Source organism: Adiantum capillus-veneris, chromosome 29 (genome assembly GCF_014529385.1).
Source record: "Adiantum capillus-veneris isolate H3 chromosome 29, ASM1452938v2, whole genome shotgun sequence".
NCBI classification, from domain to species: domain Eukaryota; kingdom Viridiplantae; phylum Streptophyta; class Polypodiopsida; order Polypodiales; family Pteridaceae; genus Adiantum; species Adiantum capillus-veneris.
The window spans coordinates 28641660-28660433 of NC_140959.1; the positions used below are offsets into that span (position 1 = coordinate 28641660).

Sequence of the window (18774 nt, forward strand, 5' to 3'; positions counted from 1 at the left end):
GGCTTTATACCCCAATAGAAAGTGAGCAAACTTGTGCTTGAGCTGCTGGCAACTAATCCCGGAGGATGCAACTTTCTTTGATACCAATTGCTGGAATTAGGGTTGCAGGAAAACACACACATCTTGGAGAAGATGAAGGAAGCTTAAGGCACACAACAGAGAGTGTATTACTTAGTGTGCAATGGAAAGATAGATAGCCCTAGAATGAATTAGCGTATATACAATGCATGGGGGGAAAAACCCATCCTAAAGAGGAAAAGAATGCCCCGGCGGTCCTAAGTGATGTGTTCACACACATCACTACCATTGTCCAGATGTATATGGTAACAAATAACCAAAGGATCTTGGATTCTAATGCAATCAAGAAAGCGAAAGAGGAAAAGTACAAATGAATTTTTGTTGTCTTGGAAGGCAAGGGTGAAGGATTTTCATGTTAATGACAACAAGAAATCAGTGAAAGAAGTTCTTGTTCAACATGTTTATATGCATAAAGAGCTTATACTTTCTGAATGGCAAATGGACCTTCCATTAAATAGACCAAACTATAAGTTATAAAGCATAAGTGTTTATTAATGTGGTTTCTTTGAATTTTATTATGATTTTATTTATTTATTTTGTAGATGTCTATCCTTCTTCCTATGAAGAATGGCAATTAGTGGATTGTATAATAGGAGCAATTAATGTCTACCATGCTTTCATTGGTAGTCAACAGTATCAAGGAAGAACAAATCGAAAACTTGCAGAGCTAGGTGTTTTCTTTTATGATAGTTTCTTTCATGTCGGTATCGATCTTTCTTCTAGAACACTAGAAAAGCTTTCTTTACCCGATTTTATAAGTTCAGACTGGCCCTTGCCAACTAGTGACATAAGTGAGGCATTTTGCTTGAAGCTATTTAATGAAGTGCAAAAAGGATTGAAACCTAATGTAGCAAGTAGGCTTGTGAAAATCAAAGTGATCATGCTAATCCATGTATTTGTGGATTTTTTTGCCACAAGTGAATGTCCAATAGCTCTTAAAAATACCATGCTTGTGTATAAGAATGTAGACCAAGACACAGTACTTGAGTTTTTAAACAAAGGATGGGATTTTTGTCATTCTAAAGGAACTAACTGCAAAGTGGATGCATCAAGTGTAAACATGAAGTACATGATAAAAAGTCAAAAGTTAATAATGACATTTTACGTACTATCAGAGATCACATAGAGTGAACGGTGTTCCTGTGATATTGGATCAAGACCTTCAAAATATGCAAGACAATCCTTTAGTGCACATTGATGTGTGGATGAATGAAGAACTTCAAACCACTCTATCTATTGGTGGAGAGTGCAATCTTTTACAACTATGACAAGATTTGATAAATAAAGATGAGAGTTGATTTTCCCCAAGATTTTTTATTTCAAATCAATGGTAGACAAGTAAGTAGTTACATCAAAACAACAGGTTTACATGAAACATAAAGATTTCTTACTAACATAATTCTTTATCTTGACAGGTATCCAAGAGAAGAGAGAGTGCAAGGACATATATTTAAATATAGTCTTTATAATTATCACTTAGGTACTAAAATTCAAATATGGAGAAGTTAAAGAAAAGGTCTTAATCGAAATCAAGATTTTTAATACAAAAAGTACTTCAAATACATTTATTGTGTTTTAGATACATTGTCACTTTCAATCTCTTTTTGGTCCTTTCATGATGTGCTTACTATTGATGGTTCTGGCATTGGCAACTTCTTTATGTCTGTGTCTTCAACAAATTTTTCTACATGAGGGTCAATCCGCAGATCTTTTTTGTAGACCTCTCCTTTTTGTGATGGCGATTCTTCTGCGAGACGATCTTCATCTTCAAACCACTCCATCTCTTTGAAAAACTTTGATAGGTCATCGTCAGTGGCCTCTCTTCTATCAAACTCTAGATTTTCCTTTGAGCAAGTTTTGCAATTACTCCAACTATTCCCATTGAAATTGTCTATCATGCTTTCAATTTTCTCCATGCAAAAGTGTCATAAAATATATATACTATGCTCCTTTTGAAATTCTTAAGCCAATCAATGAGATGGCTTATCAATTAAAGTTTCCCAACCATTGGCTCATTCACAATGTTAACCATGTGAGCCTACTTAAGCCTTACAAAGGAGAGCCACAAAAAAGGACCCGTCAAAGATCGAAGATCAAGAAGAGGTGTTGCAGCCCAAATCGATTCTTCGACACGAAGACAAGGTACTAAGAAATGGTAAGATTATCCAATGATATCTTGGTAAGTTTAAGAATTATCCTTTTAAAGATGCTAGATGGATGCAAGGAACCTAGCTTAAGGATAATATGAACCTTGTCAATGCTTACAATGCTACACTAGAGTAAGCAAATGAATATGCATTTTGAATGAACAATGTTTTTGTCTTATAAGAATCGTTCTCTTTCTTTTATTGTGCACAAAATTTAAGAAGTATGCATGCTTAGGATCATGTTTGTGGTGACGACGTCTCCCAAACACCAAGTGGAACTTGTCACTCTACTTGGGAAGTATGATATGGACTAAAGAGCAGACATGCTTGTGGCAGTTGAGTCTCTCGAGCACCAAATGGTTAGTTATCCATTCTAGAATGATATCGTAGGGTAAAAAGGGATCCTCTACTCGCTAAGAAACATGGACTAATTACTAGGCTTTATCTTCTCTACATCATAGTCGAGGAACGACTATGATTTCAAGAGAGAGGTAATGTCATAAAATATACTATCTAACTTTACCAAATGATTTTCTCATATTAAACTCATCATTTAATATGGGAAGATAAAAGGGCAACAAGAGTTGGGATATAGATGTTTGCTTCTAGACCTATCTCAACAGGGGACCAAAAGGAGAAATGGTTGCATCTCAATAGGGGTCCAAAAGGAAACGGTCTACCCAAAGAGCAATGTGCAATAAGTGCTTCTAGATCTACCTAAGTAAGGGACCAAGAGGAGAGATGGTTACATCTCAATAGGGGTCCAAAAGGAGGTAGTCTATCAAATAGCAACGTGCATTTTAATATGGAGCTTAAAAGACCTTAAGGTTAGCTTTATTAAAAACCTCCAAAAGTTAGTGTTAAAAAGGTCCTTTGACCTTAAGCCAAGACCTTGAGGTGGGAACCCTACCCAAGCATGAGGTGCTTGTCGGCTTGCTAACTAAAGTGCTTAAAATGTTTGTGGGAACCTTGCCAATAGCTTGAGGTGATTTTTATGCTTAAAATGACTACTAATATTCTTGAAGTGTTTAATTCAAAGATAAACTCTCAAGAGGCATCGACGGTTTCCATGCTTGATTGACTAAGTGCTTGAAGTATTCAATTCAAACCAAATGACTTAAGAAGCATAAAAAACACATGTTCAAATGATCCTCCACATGTGGCCCTCATGATGTGCTTGAATTCTATTGGGATAGGTTTTAAAGGGGTCCAATGAGAATTTAGATGCATAAAAATAAATAATTAAGTTCTTTCTCTCAAAGAGGAAAAAGAGGACACGTGTCCAAATGAAATAATTAAATAATATGAGAGAGAGAGAGAGAGAGAGAGAGAGAGAGAGAGAGAGAGAGAGGTGTGGACCAAGCATGAGAGGGGGGTATACTCTCCCACAAACACACACACATTCTCTCATTGTGTGGAGTGCAAAATGAAAGAGCTCCATGTCCTTCTCCAAGCTTGTGGAGAAGTGGAGAGCCTACACCAACACTCTTGGCTATGGAATGAAAATCCAACCAAGTGCCATGCTTCAATACTTAAGCTTGCCATTTTCTTCATCTTTATTATTATGCTATTATGCTATGCTAAGCAAGAAGAGTGATGATAAGTGAGGAACTATCTCTTTCTCCTATGAATGATTCTTCTTTCTCTTTCCTACCCTCATTCCCCACTAGCTCTCTCCACCTTCGAAGGTGTTTGAGGCCTTGGGACTGAGGCTTGGGACAGTTCATGTTTTTTACAAAGTTTATGTTAAGCTCGTGATACATGAATCTTTCCATCTTCATAGCATCACCAAGGTCACAAGGAACACAAAGATTATATTGTACCAAGTCTCTCTCTTGATGGGAGAATCTATAATACGAACGCCTTTTGGAGGGGGGACTGGCTCCAAGTAAATCCGGTCCTCAACTATTGTCATGTTCTTTAATACTCTCTCTCTTGCAAAAGTATTGTTCATGCCAAGTTAATTAAGTACTATGTTTATGTTGCTACCATCAATTAAGTTCACCCTCTATGTTCTCAAAGTAACCTCACAAAAATGATCACTCTAATTCTCTTAATTCCATTGTTCTCAAAGTTTATTGGTCATTTCATTACAAAAAGTGTGCTACATCAAGCTCTGTGTATGTTGTAATAAAAAGCTACAATACAAAAATAATTTTGTGAGTCAAAGAAGCTATATTATTTGCGCATTCAGTTCTATAAAAAAATAGACCTGAGAGATCTCACTTTTGTAAGCATGATCCAACATTGTACAATAAATACCATCCACACTTATGATTGCCTTTTTGTTGTGGTACCTGTCAAACAGAATAAATCATAAGACAAAAGAAACTTACAAAAAAAACAAGAGTTTAGTACAAGAAAGAGAACTCAAACCTGAATCTTTTGATGTATAACCTCTTTAAAAATATTTCCCAAAGCATGGAAGCTTTCAATGGGTGCAAGTAAGATGTTGACGCGACTGTTGAAACAGTTTATGATACTTCAAATCTTTTTGCTTAATGCTTTATGTAACGACTTTAAATTTCTTACCCTTTGATATTCAAGTGTGTTGTTTTCTCAATAGAATTCAGATAAAGAACTACTTTTTCTTGCATGTCTAGCATGACAAGACTCCAATGGTTCCTATAGAAAAGATGAACAAAAATAGATTTCACAATTGGCAACACTTGTTGTAGTACACAACAATGATTTTTACCTTGAGATAGATGGAAAAATAATAGTTCTCACACTTGGATTGAAATGGGTAAACCAAACTATAAGCTCTTGGGGAGGCTTTCTTTCATCTAAAAGACAAGAGATTTGACAGTCAGTTATAAACACCTCATCTTGTGTATCCTCAGGAAGTTCTTCTTTGATCATGCTGCAATTGAACAATCAAATTAGTATCATGAAAGAAATGGGTGAAAGGAGCCCTTCATTAAAACAAAAAAAAAACCTTAGAAAAATCATGCAAGGGTATTAGAGAGGAATCATGCCTTCTTGCAAGAGGAATCAAAAGAATATCTTTCATTTTTTTAATCTACAAATGATGGCATATATCTACATTGCTCGGAACGGTGTCTAAGCATGCTTAAGCTTGTCATGTCTTTATGCATAATTGTAACTCTATGAGCATGTGCTGCAAGAATGAAAGTGTCATTAAAATATTCAATAAGATAATCTTCACAAGCCTCTTGAAGACATGCAACAGCTGTAGCCATCCATCTTGTACCACTTCTATATATTTCTGTTATCTCTTGCACTATCCTGACAAACGGTGCTTTAGGAATGCAATTTGTGCTTACATCTTATGCTTTTTTGATTTGTCTTAGAACACCTAGATATTGTGAAACCCTTCATCTAACTTAAGCACAAAGATTAGTTTGCCTTGTACTTCCTCGCTTGTCATATTATAAAATTTGACCATTTGCTTCTGAACATTTTGCAAATTGAAAAAAATATTAGGCGATTCATTAAAGTGTACCGCTCATCTGCATTTCTAAATTCTTGGTAGATGAAATATGAATCATTCAAGTATTGTGAAACTTCATTGTTGAGACCTTGTCGTGCTTGACATATATGAGCTGGTATAGGTAAGACAAAAGATGAGACCTTTTTATCTTTGAGTTGGCTCTTTATTGATTTAAAGATGCTTGAATATCCTTTTTGAGTGATGCCACAATTATCTATGACACTTTGAACATCTAATGTGCTTTGTAGAAAATCATTGATTATATCCTGCTTTATCTTCTTGAACTTTGAGGCATTCAAAATCTCTTTGCAACATGAGGTGCAATCAAAGAGGAATATGAAAATTTGGCCATTTGAGGATCAATATTTTTGGTAGTTCATACATATCATGGTTGAACAAGAAGCTCGCAAGAAGGAACCCTAAGTAGGACACTTCTAGTTTTGGGGCTCAGTACACGGTAGTCTTCACAGCTACGGTTGAGTGTGTATGGCTCAGACGCCTTATGTTTGATTTGGGTGCTGGACAGGACACTGCCAACGCTATCCACACGGACAGTTAGAGCGCATTGGTAGTTGCAAGAAACCCAGTTTTTCATGCTTGCACAAAGCACATTGAGGTGCATTACCACTATGTCAGGGAGAGACTCTTAGCAAGAGAGATCAGCTTGGCTTATGTGCCAACACAGGACAACCTTGCAGATCTTTTCACAAAGGCATTGTCTCGTGAGAAGTTTGAAGCTTTCTGCAAAGATTTGGGCTTACTCCCCTTTGCAGAATGATCATGTCCTTAGGGCATGGCACTTCCCTATACTCTAGGGGATAGCTCTTGTTCACCGCATCACTCCCACAGGGGTTTTGTTACCATATACATGTGTAGTGACATGTGTGAACACACCTAGGACCATCGGGGCATTTTTTTCCCTTACTAGGAGGTTTTTTCTCCCGTGCATTGTATATACATCCATTACTCTAGGGCTAACTAATCTTTCCATTACACATTAAGTAATACACTCTCTATTGTCTGCCTTGAGTTTCCTTCGTCTTCTCCAAGCTGTGTGTATTTTCCTGCAACCCTCATTCCAACACAAGAGAGCATCATCACACATGAAGGCTAAACAATTGATGCAACAATCAAATCGATGCAAAACCATTAATGAAACTAGCATATTGTGAGTAACTATGGAATAGAGAGCATCAAACTATAAGGAAAAACCATTGATGCAACTAGCATATTGTCAGTGACCCCATTAACACTAGTTTGGTACCAAAACAAGACACTTAAGTGTCCTTTTTTTACAAATTTAAATTAAATGCTACTTGCATTAGATAGTGTATTTAAGAAAACCCTCTTGACATGCTTAAATATATTTGCTAGATGGTCTTTCAAAATTAGAACCTTGCAATTTAGAAGCTCCCATGATCAAGAACTATACTCATCAAGTTGACCCTCGCAAGATTAGGATTAATACTTTGAAGAAATTAACTTTATAAGCTCAATAAAAAATGAAGCAACGTTGCAAAAATTTTTACATGGCTTGTCAAACGTTGCAAAGATAATTGAATGTCTCACGTGCAAAAGAAATCACTTGAGGACATATAAAATAATGGAAAGTTATGCGTGTTTGATATGGCCATTTTAAGCATATCATTGTATACATAGAAAATTATGTTTTTGATGTATTTGTGAATTTCAAAAAGTGATACATTGCTTACCCTTTCCATTGAGGACTCAGAGTGGCAAGTAGAAGGGCTTTGGTATGCAAAAATTATTGGATCATTTCAAATATTCAAAACTGCAAAAGAGAAAACTTGATATTTTAATTCTTGAGACATAAGCATTCAAAACCTCAATTAATATTAAACTTTCCACGTAGATCAACTAAATGTATCAAAGTATGTGGTAGGGACACAATTGGGGCACCTAAAACCTTGGGGTTCAATGTTATTATAGATAACTCAAGGTTTTTAAGAGTTTTTGCACAATAAAAAATTCAAGAGCGAGTTCAAGCAACAAGATTTAACCGAGTTAGAAAGCCGAAGAAATATGTAGTTTCTTGGTTCCAACATATAAAGTCATTTGTAGTTGTTAAACTACACTAGAATAGCCCTAATTCCATGAGGGGACCTTTGGAAGACCAAAATTATGCTCTTCTTCAACACATGCTCAAGTATGAAATTATATCTATAACTTGCATGTGACTTGGAAGCTACTCTTTGAAGGATATTCCATTGTTTTGTTACACTAAGTACTAACACTTTGCTTTTACAAACATAACTAGTTTGCCTTGATTGATTCATTATGGAAATGGTGTGATTAGAGGATCAATGTTGTACCTTTCACCTCATATCATCTCTTATTCTAAAGGTTTTGAAGCATCTCTTCTCGAAGATTTCGTCAAAATTTCAATGACCTCGCATCATAAATGATATTTTGCATAAAAAGATATATGGAGGTGAATATTTGTACATTATGATAAAGATAGAGAGAGATGCATTTTGTGCATTTGAGATGATTGTGCCCATATAAAAAGAAAAAACCATACGTATGTATGATGTGGAGTTGGCATCGTTCTCCACATTTATCATAATACCGTAGGGAACGTGTCCTTCCATCACTTTTATCCCCTCCAGTATTGAAGGGGGACTTATGCTTCTCCTCCAATGTTGGAGAGACTTTCTTATTGTAAAAATATTGCAGCTATACATGGAAGAACTCATTATCGATGTTTTATAAAAACATGTATCATTCCACTTTACCATGCCGTGATGTGTTGTCGATGTGTCCCTTCGTTGGGAATCACAAAAATTCTTCAATCTTTGCCACTTTCATCTACAATCTTTAGAATAAAAATGATGTTAATTCATTGCTTTAATGTGTAAATGATATAATCTAAGTACTTTTGATGCAATCAAAATACGGAATATAAGTATACCTTTGGTATTGCTTGTGTGGATCAAAGAACAATCTTAGATGGACCAGCTCCTAGATCTTCCTTACAGCATTCCATCACCTTGCCACCAATATACGTTTTGCTATCATCATCCCTTCTACGAATTTTGCCAACTTGTTGACTCTCGCATTCACTTTTGCTATCATGCCTACCATTATCTGCACTACTTCTGATGATCTTGGTCTCAAGGTATGTTGAATCTACCTTGTTGTCCATCCAGACGGACGCACGCGTGTGCACACACACAGAAACTTGTAGTCTTTGGAACACCCCATCCCATCACGAACGTCAGAATCGTATGTAATTCCACATGCATTCAAGACAAAAGTATAGGTGACTGTATCCGCTTAAAATAGCCTAGAGCTTTTTAGCCCTCCTCCTATTGTGTGTATCCCGTAATCAATGCGTTCCAAAAGACGACATTCCACACAGGAAGATTGTCAGACACTTTTTGTGCTTTCTGAAGTGTACCACATTTGGCATACATATCAACCAAGGCAATGCCAAGCACAACCCCTTTTTTCAAGAGCCTCTAACTAACAATATAAATTGTGAATTCTTGTGCCCATATCAACATCTTGCGTAGAGCCACATGCCTTCAAGATGAATCCCTATGTGATTGCATCTGGAGAGAGGCTCTGGCTTTGCATCTTCTGTAAAGAGACTGGAGCTTTCTACCCTGTCCCTGTGGGGCAAATCCTGCAATTAGTGCATTCCAAGAGTCCACAATCATGGACAGGAAGCTCCTTGAGCACTTTTTGGGCTCTCTTAAGGGCACCACATTAAGCAAACATGTCAACCAAGGCATTGCCAAGCACGACATCTTTTTTCAATAGCCACTAACTATCAATATCAGCGTGAATTTTTATGCCCATGTCAGTATCTTGCATAGAGCCACATGCCTTCAAGATGCACGCAGCAAGAGAGAAGCCCTCGCTTTGCATCCAATTGAAAAAAGCTCGAAGCTTTCAAGCCCTGCTCTTGCTTCCATATCCCACAATCAATGCACTCCAAGAGACGACATTCCGGACAGGAATCTCCTCAAGCACTTTGTGTGCTTTTTGAAGTGCACCACATTTGGCATACATATTGACCAAGGCATTGCCAAGCATGACAATAGCCCTTGACTAACAATATCAGAATGAATTTTTAAGCCCATATCAATATCTTGCATAGAGTCACATGCCTTCAAGATGCATGTGAAGGTGATTGCATCTAGACAGAGGCCCTCACCTTGCATTTGTTGAAATCAGCCTAGAGCTTTGTGTCCCTATTCTTGTTGTGTGTATCCCACAATTAGTGCATGCCGTTCCAAAAAGTAAGCTCCTCAAGCCTTTTTGTGCTTTTTGAAGTGCACCACATTTGGCATACATATCGACCAAGGCCTTGCTTTGCATCTGCTGAAAACAGCCCAAAGCTCGTCAAGGACTTGATGTGGTCGGGCAAGTACAACACGCTTGACATACATATTGACTAACGTGTTAGCTAAGTATGTGTTATTTTCAAGTAACCCACGGTTGCAAATATCATCATGTTTCCTTGGTACAAATCCTTGTTCTTAGCACACTCTTTAAGTGAGCTCCAAAAAGAAAGACTCATTCTCTTCTTCTCCATGTTTGCTGCTCTTCCCTAAGAAAACGAAACCAATGTTGCATAGAGAGAATGGAGTGTGAGTAGCTGTTAAACTAAATAAATAACACACAAATTGAACAAGATGTTCAAAAAGACGGCTGGCTAAAGATGTCAAGGCAAAGATATGTACAGAAACAATTCAGTCTTTCAATCAAAACTATACAATATAGTAAGAATGAAGTATCATTCCAAAGGAATTTCTACAAAGGTATCAAAAACTATCCCAATTGCATCATCAAATGCTTCCAAAACTGGACTGCAGCAAGCTAAACTTTTTTAAGCCAAGATAGAATTCTCACCTGCATACCATATAGTCCAGACAATAGATATGTTAGACTTGGCTACGTATAGCAGGCTTCAAAGAATCTATCAGTTGTTATCCATGTCGAACTTAAACAATTTTAACTAGCTATTGTCCTGCATATTTAAAATCTCGAAGATTTTGCATCATCATTTTTTTGCTGGAGTTATTCATATATTTCAATGTACGCTATTCCTCACAATAGCCCTAGACTTCAGAAGATGAAGTATCCTCCTAATAGTAAAAAGGAGATCACAATATGTAAAATTTGCCACACATCCAAGTACCATTAGCGAGAGCATCAGACTTAAGTGGTGAACACAACCTGAAGATCAGGCCTCAGAAAGGTTAGATTTCTAATGTTTTTATTAGCAGTGTTCCAGGCCAATCCACTTTTAATTATCTACACTCAACATCTGGTAAGAACAAGCTGTTAGTAGGATGGCCAAACCTCACGTTGGGTAAGCGAGTCCTACCATACCGAACCTATTCATGAATGTAGAAAGTAATCTTAAAATCAGGTTGAAAAGACCAGCAGGTACATAGCATCAAATATCATGTCGACAATTATCTGAGTATCAAGTTAGTTAGCAAGAATGCCTTCCTAAACCAACCAGATGGGGAATAAAAAAATTAGGGCCAGATAGTGACCAGCCATACCATGCATCAGATTCAATGAAACCTAAGCCCGAAAAGTCAAATTCATGCCTTCATACACTTTAAGGCAGTTCCTCTAAGAGCCAGATGAATTAGAATGTTATATGCATGAAAATGGTCAGATCAATGCCAACCAATCCCTGTTTGTAGGTAAAACAAAGCCAATAAGCATACCATATAGGTTTTCAGAGAAAATCTTATTTTTTGATTCTAATCACAAGTAGTTTACCAAGTCCTACTGCAATGCCAGAAAAATATCACTAGCAAGAATATGTTATCTCTTTGCCTTTAGCAACCAAAAACGACATAGAGCATTCCACTTTTCAATCAAATTTCCAAGGTAAAGTCAAGAAGCAATCTGTGTAGAACTAGCTCCACCAATCCAGATCCTCAAGTATAAACTCCCCCCTTTTTTTGTTGAATGTAACATAACCAATTGCAAACATCAGAATATGGCAGCATAACCACCAACTTACCCTCCAATAATCAGCACTTGCATGCATATCCAACATCCCCACCAGGCATTTAGCCTTTATACTTACCATTAGTGTCAAAAACTAGAATAATAACCATATGCATGAAATATTTGATGTCAGCATGCAATTCAAGACCAGTCAAGAAGCCAACAACAAAAAAATCTTTTATTAATGTGAATAGCCAGTTTCCAGTTTCTCAAAAGAATCCCAAAAAGACCAGTATCCGAATATGGCATTCTAGTAACTAGAGAGTTTTATGTATAGTCAGCACCATCACAATGTTTTTAGCAGAGTACCAGATATAGAAGCCCAAACCAGTACCATCACCAGAGTTTATGCATAACCAACACCATTACCAGCTTTACTGTCATCTTTTATGCAGTCAATACCAGTCAAGCAGCCAAAGAAGAAAGATCTTTTGCTAATGTGAAAAGACAAAAGAATCCCAAAAGACCATTTCTTCAAAAAGGTTTTTTTAAAACCTGTCTTATAGTCAGATATCAGAGCATGAGATTAACGAAGACCTGTGAGCAGTCGCCATGCCAAGAAATTATCCAAGCAGCTAAGGAAGACCAAGCCTAAGTGAGGGGAAAACACCCTCACCTTTTATAGTGAAGGAAGCAGGGATGCAATCCAACAGATAATCATTAGTGGTGGTGCCGCGGTCGCCTAGAATCGATAAATGTAACAGGTAATCCGGGTAGGATTCCATCAATGAGTGGGAGGTAGGGAAGCCAAGGTCGACAACTTTCCATTATGCGAGTTTGTCTGCGCGTGGTAGTGATGTAGTATGACTGTCGCGATAGCATGATGAAAACCTAAGTAGGAATAGTGAATTAGAAAGCCCCCCAGGTTTTTTGTGGGGCCAAAGAGTAAGTTTTAATTAAAATTGGTAGGGGGTAGATCAGGGGATAGTACCCATAGGGTAGCCAGAACAAGATGTTGGTAAAGCTTTAGCTTTATGGTAACTAGCTCGAATATTAACGAATCTGATCCACATAACAAATTAAGCATTTGTTTAGCACATGGTAATCCCTTACCAGGCAGCAACTCAATTTAACCACTTGAGCTCAGACAGTGATTCAGAGTGTAGTCTATAATCCCCTCCAGATGAGGTGCTAGAGCAGCCACCACAACCCTAAGGTAGTAATTTAGCATGTAAAACATAAGGTAAAATCTCCTAAAGTCACAAATCAAAAAAAGATTTGAGTGTTTGGAGATCATATATTGTGGCCAGAAATGACAATTTAGAACATTAACCGAGCCCCATAGATACTATCCAGTTCAGAAGTCATGACCAAGTGTGTGTGTGTGTGTCTAGCTATGGTCAGCTGCTGTGACACAGTTTGTGTGTGTGTGTGTGTGTACCCGCCCTAACCCAGGCGCCATACACAATGGGTCTTGGCAGTAGGCCCATTGTGTATGGGCCTACTGCCTCACCAGAAAGATGAGCTTTTTTAGTTTCATAAGCTTTAAAAAATAAGAGTGGCCCTCAAAAGGGAAGATTTGTCTGTAGATAAAGTCCTCAAGGAAGACATTACTCCTGTAGGAGTTTTAAGGCTTTGTCAGCTAGTTTGAAGTAAGTATGGTTTTCATTGAGTAGCAGCTGGAAGAGAAACATAAGGCAAGTCATCTTGTTCCAAAAAGTCATATTGTTCAACATATGAGTAGCAAGTACCTGTAATAGTCAAGAAACCAATTTGTCAAAGCATAGGTAAGTAGAATTGGATTAACCTGCTACTTAAAAACGACTGAGCCATAAAGACTATAATAGTCGTGAGAGGGAATCCAGTCTATAGTCAAGGAGAGACCACCTAACACCTGTCGACCAGTTAAGGAATTACAGACACTGGGTCACTCAAAGCCTATAGACAAAAACATATCTAAAGCCAACATCCTAGTCCTCCCAATTTCCTAGGAGGGCTTGGTGTTTAATGGTGTGTGTGTAGCTGTTAAACTAAATAAATAGCACACCAATTGAACAAGATGTTCAAAAAGACGACTGGCTAAAGATGTCAAGGCAAAGATATGTACAGAAACAATTCAGTCTTTCAATCAAAACTGTACAATATAGTAAGAATGAAGTATCATTCCGAAGGAATTTGTATAAAGGTATCAAAAACTATCCCAATTGCATCATCAAATGCTTCCAAAGTCGGACTGCAACAAGCTAAACTTCTTTAAGCCAAGATAGAATTCTCACCTGCATCCATATAGTCCAGACAACAGATATGTTAGACTTGGCTACGTATGGCGGGCTTCAAAGAATCTATAAGTTGTTATCCATGTCGAACTTAAAAAAATTTAACTAGCTATTGTCCTGCATATTTAAAATCTCGAAGATTTTGCATCGTCATTTTTTTGCTAGAATTATTCATATATTTCAATGTACGCTATTCCTCACAATAGCCCCGACTGCAGAAGATGAAGTATCCTCCTATTAGTAAAAAGGAGATCACAGTATATAAAATTTGCAACACATCCAGGTACCATTAGCGAGAGCATCAGACTTCAGTGGTGAACACAACCTGAAGATCAGGCCTCAGAAAGGTTAGATTTCTAATGTTTTTATTAGCAGTGTTCCAGGCCAATCCACTTTTAATTATCTACACTCAACATCTGGTAAGAACAAGCTGTTAGTAGGATGGCCAAACCTCACATTGGTTAAGCGAGTCCTACCCTACCGAACCTATTCATGAATGTAGAAAGTAATCTTAAAATTAGGTTGAAAAGACCAGCATGTACATAGCGTCAAATATCATGTCGACAATTATCTGAGTATCAAGTTAGTTAGCAAGAATGCCTTCCTAAACCAACCTGATGGGGAATAAAAAAATTAGGGCCAGATAGTGACTAGCCATACCATGCATCAGATTCAATGAAACCTAAGCCCGAAAAGTCAAATTCATGCCTTCATACAATTTAAGGCAGTACCTCTAAGAGCCAGATTAATTAGAATGTTATATGCATGAAAATGGTCAGATCAATGCCAACCAATCCCTGTTTGTAGGTAAAACAAAGCCAATAAGCATACCATATAGGTTTTCAGAGAAAATCTTATTTTGTGCTTCTAATCACAAGTAGTTTACCAAGTCCTACTACAATGCCATGAAAATATCAGTAGCAAAAATATATTATCTCTTTGCCTTTAGCAACCAAAAAGGACATAGAGCATTCCACTTTGCAATCAAATTTCCAAGGTAAAGTCAAGAAGCAATCTGTGTAGAACCAGCTCGACCAAGCCAGATCCTCAAGTATAAACTCCCCCCCTTTTTTTGTTGAATGTAACATAACCAATTGCAACCATTAGAATATGGCAGCATAACCAACAACTTACCTTCCAGTAATCAGAACTTGCATGCATATCTAGCATCCCCACTAGGCATTTAGCCTTTATACTTACCATTAGTGTCAAAAACAAGAATAATAACCATATGCATGAAATATTTGATGTCAGCATGCAGTTCAACACCAGTCAAGAAGCCAACAACAAAAAAATCTTTTATTAATGTTAACAACCAGTATCTAGTTTCTCAAAAGAATCCCAAAAAGACTAGTATCCGAATATGGCAGTATTCTAGTAACCAGAGAGTTTTATGTATAGTCAGCACCATCACCAGGTTTTTAACAGAGTACCAGATACAGAAGCCCAAAATAGTACCATCTCCAGAGTTTATGCATAATCAGTACCATTAGCAGCTTTACTGTCATCTTTTATGAAGTTAATACCAGTCAAGGAGCCAAAGAAAAAAGATCTTTTGCTAATGTGAAAAGACAAAAGAATCCCAAAAGACCATTTCTTCAAAAAGTTTTTTTTAAAACCTATTTTATAGTCAGATATCAGAGCATGAGATTAACAAAGACCTGTGAGCAGTCGCCAGGCCAAGCAATTATCCAAGCAGCTAAGGAAGACCAAGCCTAAGTGAGGAGAAAACACCCTCACCTTTTATAGTGGAGGAAGCAGGGTTGCAATCCGACAGATAATCATTAGTGGTGGTGCCACGGCCACCTAGAATCCATGAATATAAGAGGTAATCCGGGTAGGATTCCATCAATGAGTGGGAGGTAGGGAAGCCAAGGTCGGCAACTTTCCATTATGCGAGTTTGTCTGCGTGGGGTAGTGATGTAGTATGACTCTCGTGACAGCATGATGAAAACCTAAGTAGGAATAGTGAATTAGAAAGCCCCCCAGGTTTTTTGTGGGGCCAAAGTGTAAGCTTTAATTAAAACTGGTAGGGTGTAGATTAGGGGATAGTACCCATAGGGTAGCCAGAACAAGATGCTGGGAAAGCTTTAGCTTTATGGTAACTAGCTCGAATATGAACCAATGTGATCCACATAGCAAATTAATCATTTGTTTAGCACAGGGTAATCCCTTACCAGGCACCAACTCAATTTAACCACTTGAGCTCAAACAGTAATTCAGAGTGTAGTCTACAATCCCCTCTAGATGAGGTGCTAGAGCAGCCATAGCCCTAAGGCAATAATTTAGCATGTAAAAAATAAGGTAAAATCTCCTAAAGTCACAAATCAAAAAAAGATTTGAGTGTTTGGAGGTCATATATTGTGGAAAAAAATGGCAATTTAGAACATTAACCGAGCCCCATAGATACTATCCACGCCAGAAGTCATGACCAAGTGTGTGTGTAGCTATGGTCAGATGCTATGACACAGTGTTTGTGTGTGTGTGTGTAGCTATTTTACCATAAATAATATGACATAATTGAACTTTTTACATTCAAAAGATAGCTGGCTTTAGAAGAAATGAAATGATAATTACAAACGAAACTCAGTCCTAGAATTATTTTTATATAATGTTTGTAAGAATGGAGCCTCATTCCAGTATACAAAGTGACAGAAGAACTTCCCAAGTAGTCAGTGAATGGGTAATCCAGGTAGGACAGCTAACCAAAGCCAAAGAAAACCTTCCAAGACAAGATAGAGTCGTTACCTGCATCCATCCAAACAAGACAATAGATTTGTTAGCCTTGGATGTTTTTTACAGGTATCAATGGACTATACGAGTTGTTATCCATGTCGATCTTACAAACTTTTTTTCAACTTTGTTCAAGCTTAGTCCATATTAAATGTTTTTTTTAAAGGAACCCAAAATTTTCAATTTATAGAAGAATTATACATCATTCTGATTAGAAGTCCATTACCCCTTCTACTCCAAGTGTCAGATCACCCCTTATTTAGTCACAGTTCATCTTTTAGTGAAAGCACTAGTTAGTGTAGTAGGTTTTATTATTATTTTATAATAAAAAAATCCTTTAGTAGTTTCAATCCAGCCATAGGCTAGTTTAATGTTTGTTTTAAGGTTGGGCAAAGTTTTAGGTCCATCATGTTACTAGAATTGACCATTTTTTTGTGAGTTAACCTACCTTAATCATCCTTTCGGCCAACCAAGGTAGCAAGAAGCCCTTGCAAAATCCAAAAGAGAACACGAGTCTCCCCTCTTTTTTAGGAAATTTTTATGCCACACAATATGAAATTCCATATGTGACTATAAACAGAGATCCTTGTAGAAATCTCATCATGACGGTGATAGCCGTTTTTCGGCTCTCCATAATTGCCATAGTAAGTTACTCCCCCCTACCAAATTCATCCAAACGCTATGGCTATCCCTACCATTTCACTGTACATAGGCGTGTGTGAGTTAGGGGGCTTTTCCCATATCTTCTTAAAAACCCTCAGCTAGCTAGTCACTGGGCTAGTTGAGCCAAAAAAATAAAAAAAAATAAAAAAAATAAAAGTATATTATGGCCTCTTTGTGTGTAAATATTTCATTGTATATATGGCCTAAATATAGGGATTTTTAATAATTATTTTGGTATTTTATTTAAATATTTCTACTTAGGTGTGTGTTTTATTAAACCTATGTACACCTTCTTTCATCCTCTTACACCATAATTATATTTTTTTCCAATATGTACATACTCTAACCTCATATTTTTCCTTTATACAAATCACTACCACATTTTCACCCTCACCCTCGTGAAAACAAAATATTGATTTCTACTCATTGGTTACGTTTATTATATTATTTACTTGCATACCTTTTTCTCTTTCACCCAAAATAATTCAAGGAGGGACCATATCATATGATTCCAATATCTTTCCATATTCATAACTCCTCCATATTTTTATTATTATTTTTACTCATTATTCTAACACCATGTGCTCATTGAGTTAAAGTCCATGAATAGTCCATACACTAGTCCCACCAAATATATATTTCTTTATTCACCAATAATCCTTCTCCATGCATGGGTCAAGGGCAACTTGGATGCTTTGTATTATAACATGACAAAGGAGGGGCTCACTCTTGGATGCATTGTACAAATTCAACAAAGGAGGGGGCCACTAAAAGACTTTTGCAGGCATAAAAACAGGCTTTTTGGTGAGAATTTTGGCACCTATCTCCACTCCGAATTTGGAGCGGTGGTCAAAAGAGAAAATGTAGCCCACTCTCCGAATAATCACCTCAAATGTTTTCATGATTTTTAGAGCTACCAGGGGTGAGCTATGATTTTTTGAGTGGACCCCAGTCTGCCCACTTTTCTCACAAGTAACCCTTAGTCTTCTCTCACCCTTCCACACACCTACTCACTCTTACACATCCCTCCCTCTCCTTCCCTCACTCAAACCTGCAATTTCCATGGCTTCTCCCACCCTCTTCACCATTACCCTTCTCTCTCATCCCTATAGTTCTTTTATAAACCTCTACATACATACACCCTCTCCATGTCTCTCTCTATTGCTTCTATGTTACAATTTCATTTACCTCTCCTAAAAATATCTAAAATTCAGCATCTTAACCATGACAACTTCTGCAAATTGAGGATTTTTCATCAACAAATCCTCTTTTCATCGTGGTGGTCAACCGTGGCGGCGGCGTAAAGAAGCGAAGAAGAAGAAGAAGACCAGCGGTCATTTTTTCCACAATCTACACAAGGGTGAGTTCAAGCTTCTTCAAAGCTTCACCATCTCAATGATTCTGTTTTAATTCACCCCTCTTCCTTCATCAAATCAACTCATCCTACCCATTGTAAATGTATCACTAACAATTCTAGTGA

At 37.3% G+C, this 18774-nt stretch overlaps 1 pseudogene; it reads right to left on the reverse strand.

The window, feature by feature from the left end:
- Positions 1-1691: 1691 nt before the first annotated feature.
- LOC147418967 (uncharacterized) lies at positions 1692-8845 on the reverse strand (annotated as a pseudogene).
- Between the last annotated feature and the right edge of the window lie 9929 nt (positions 8846-18774).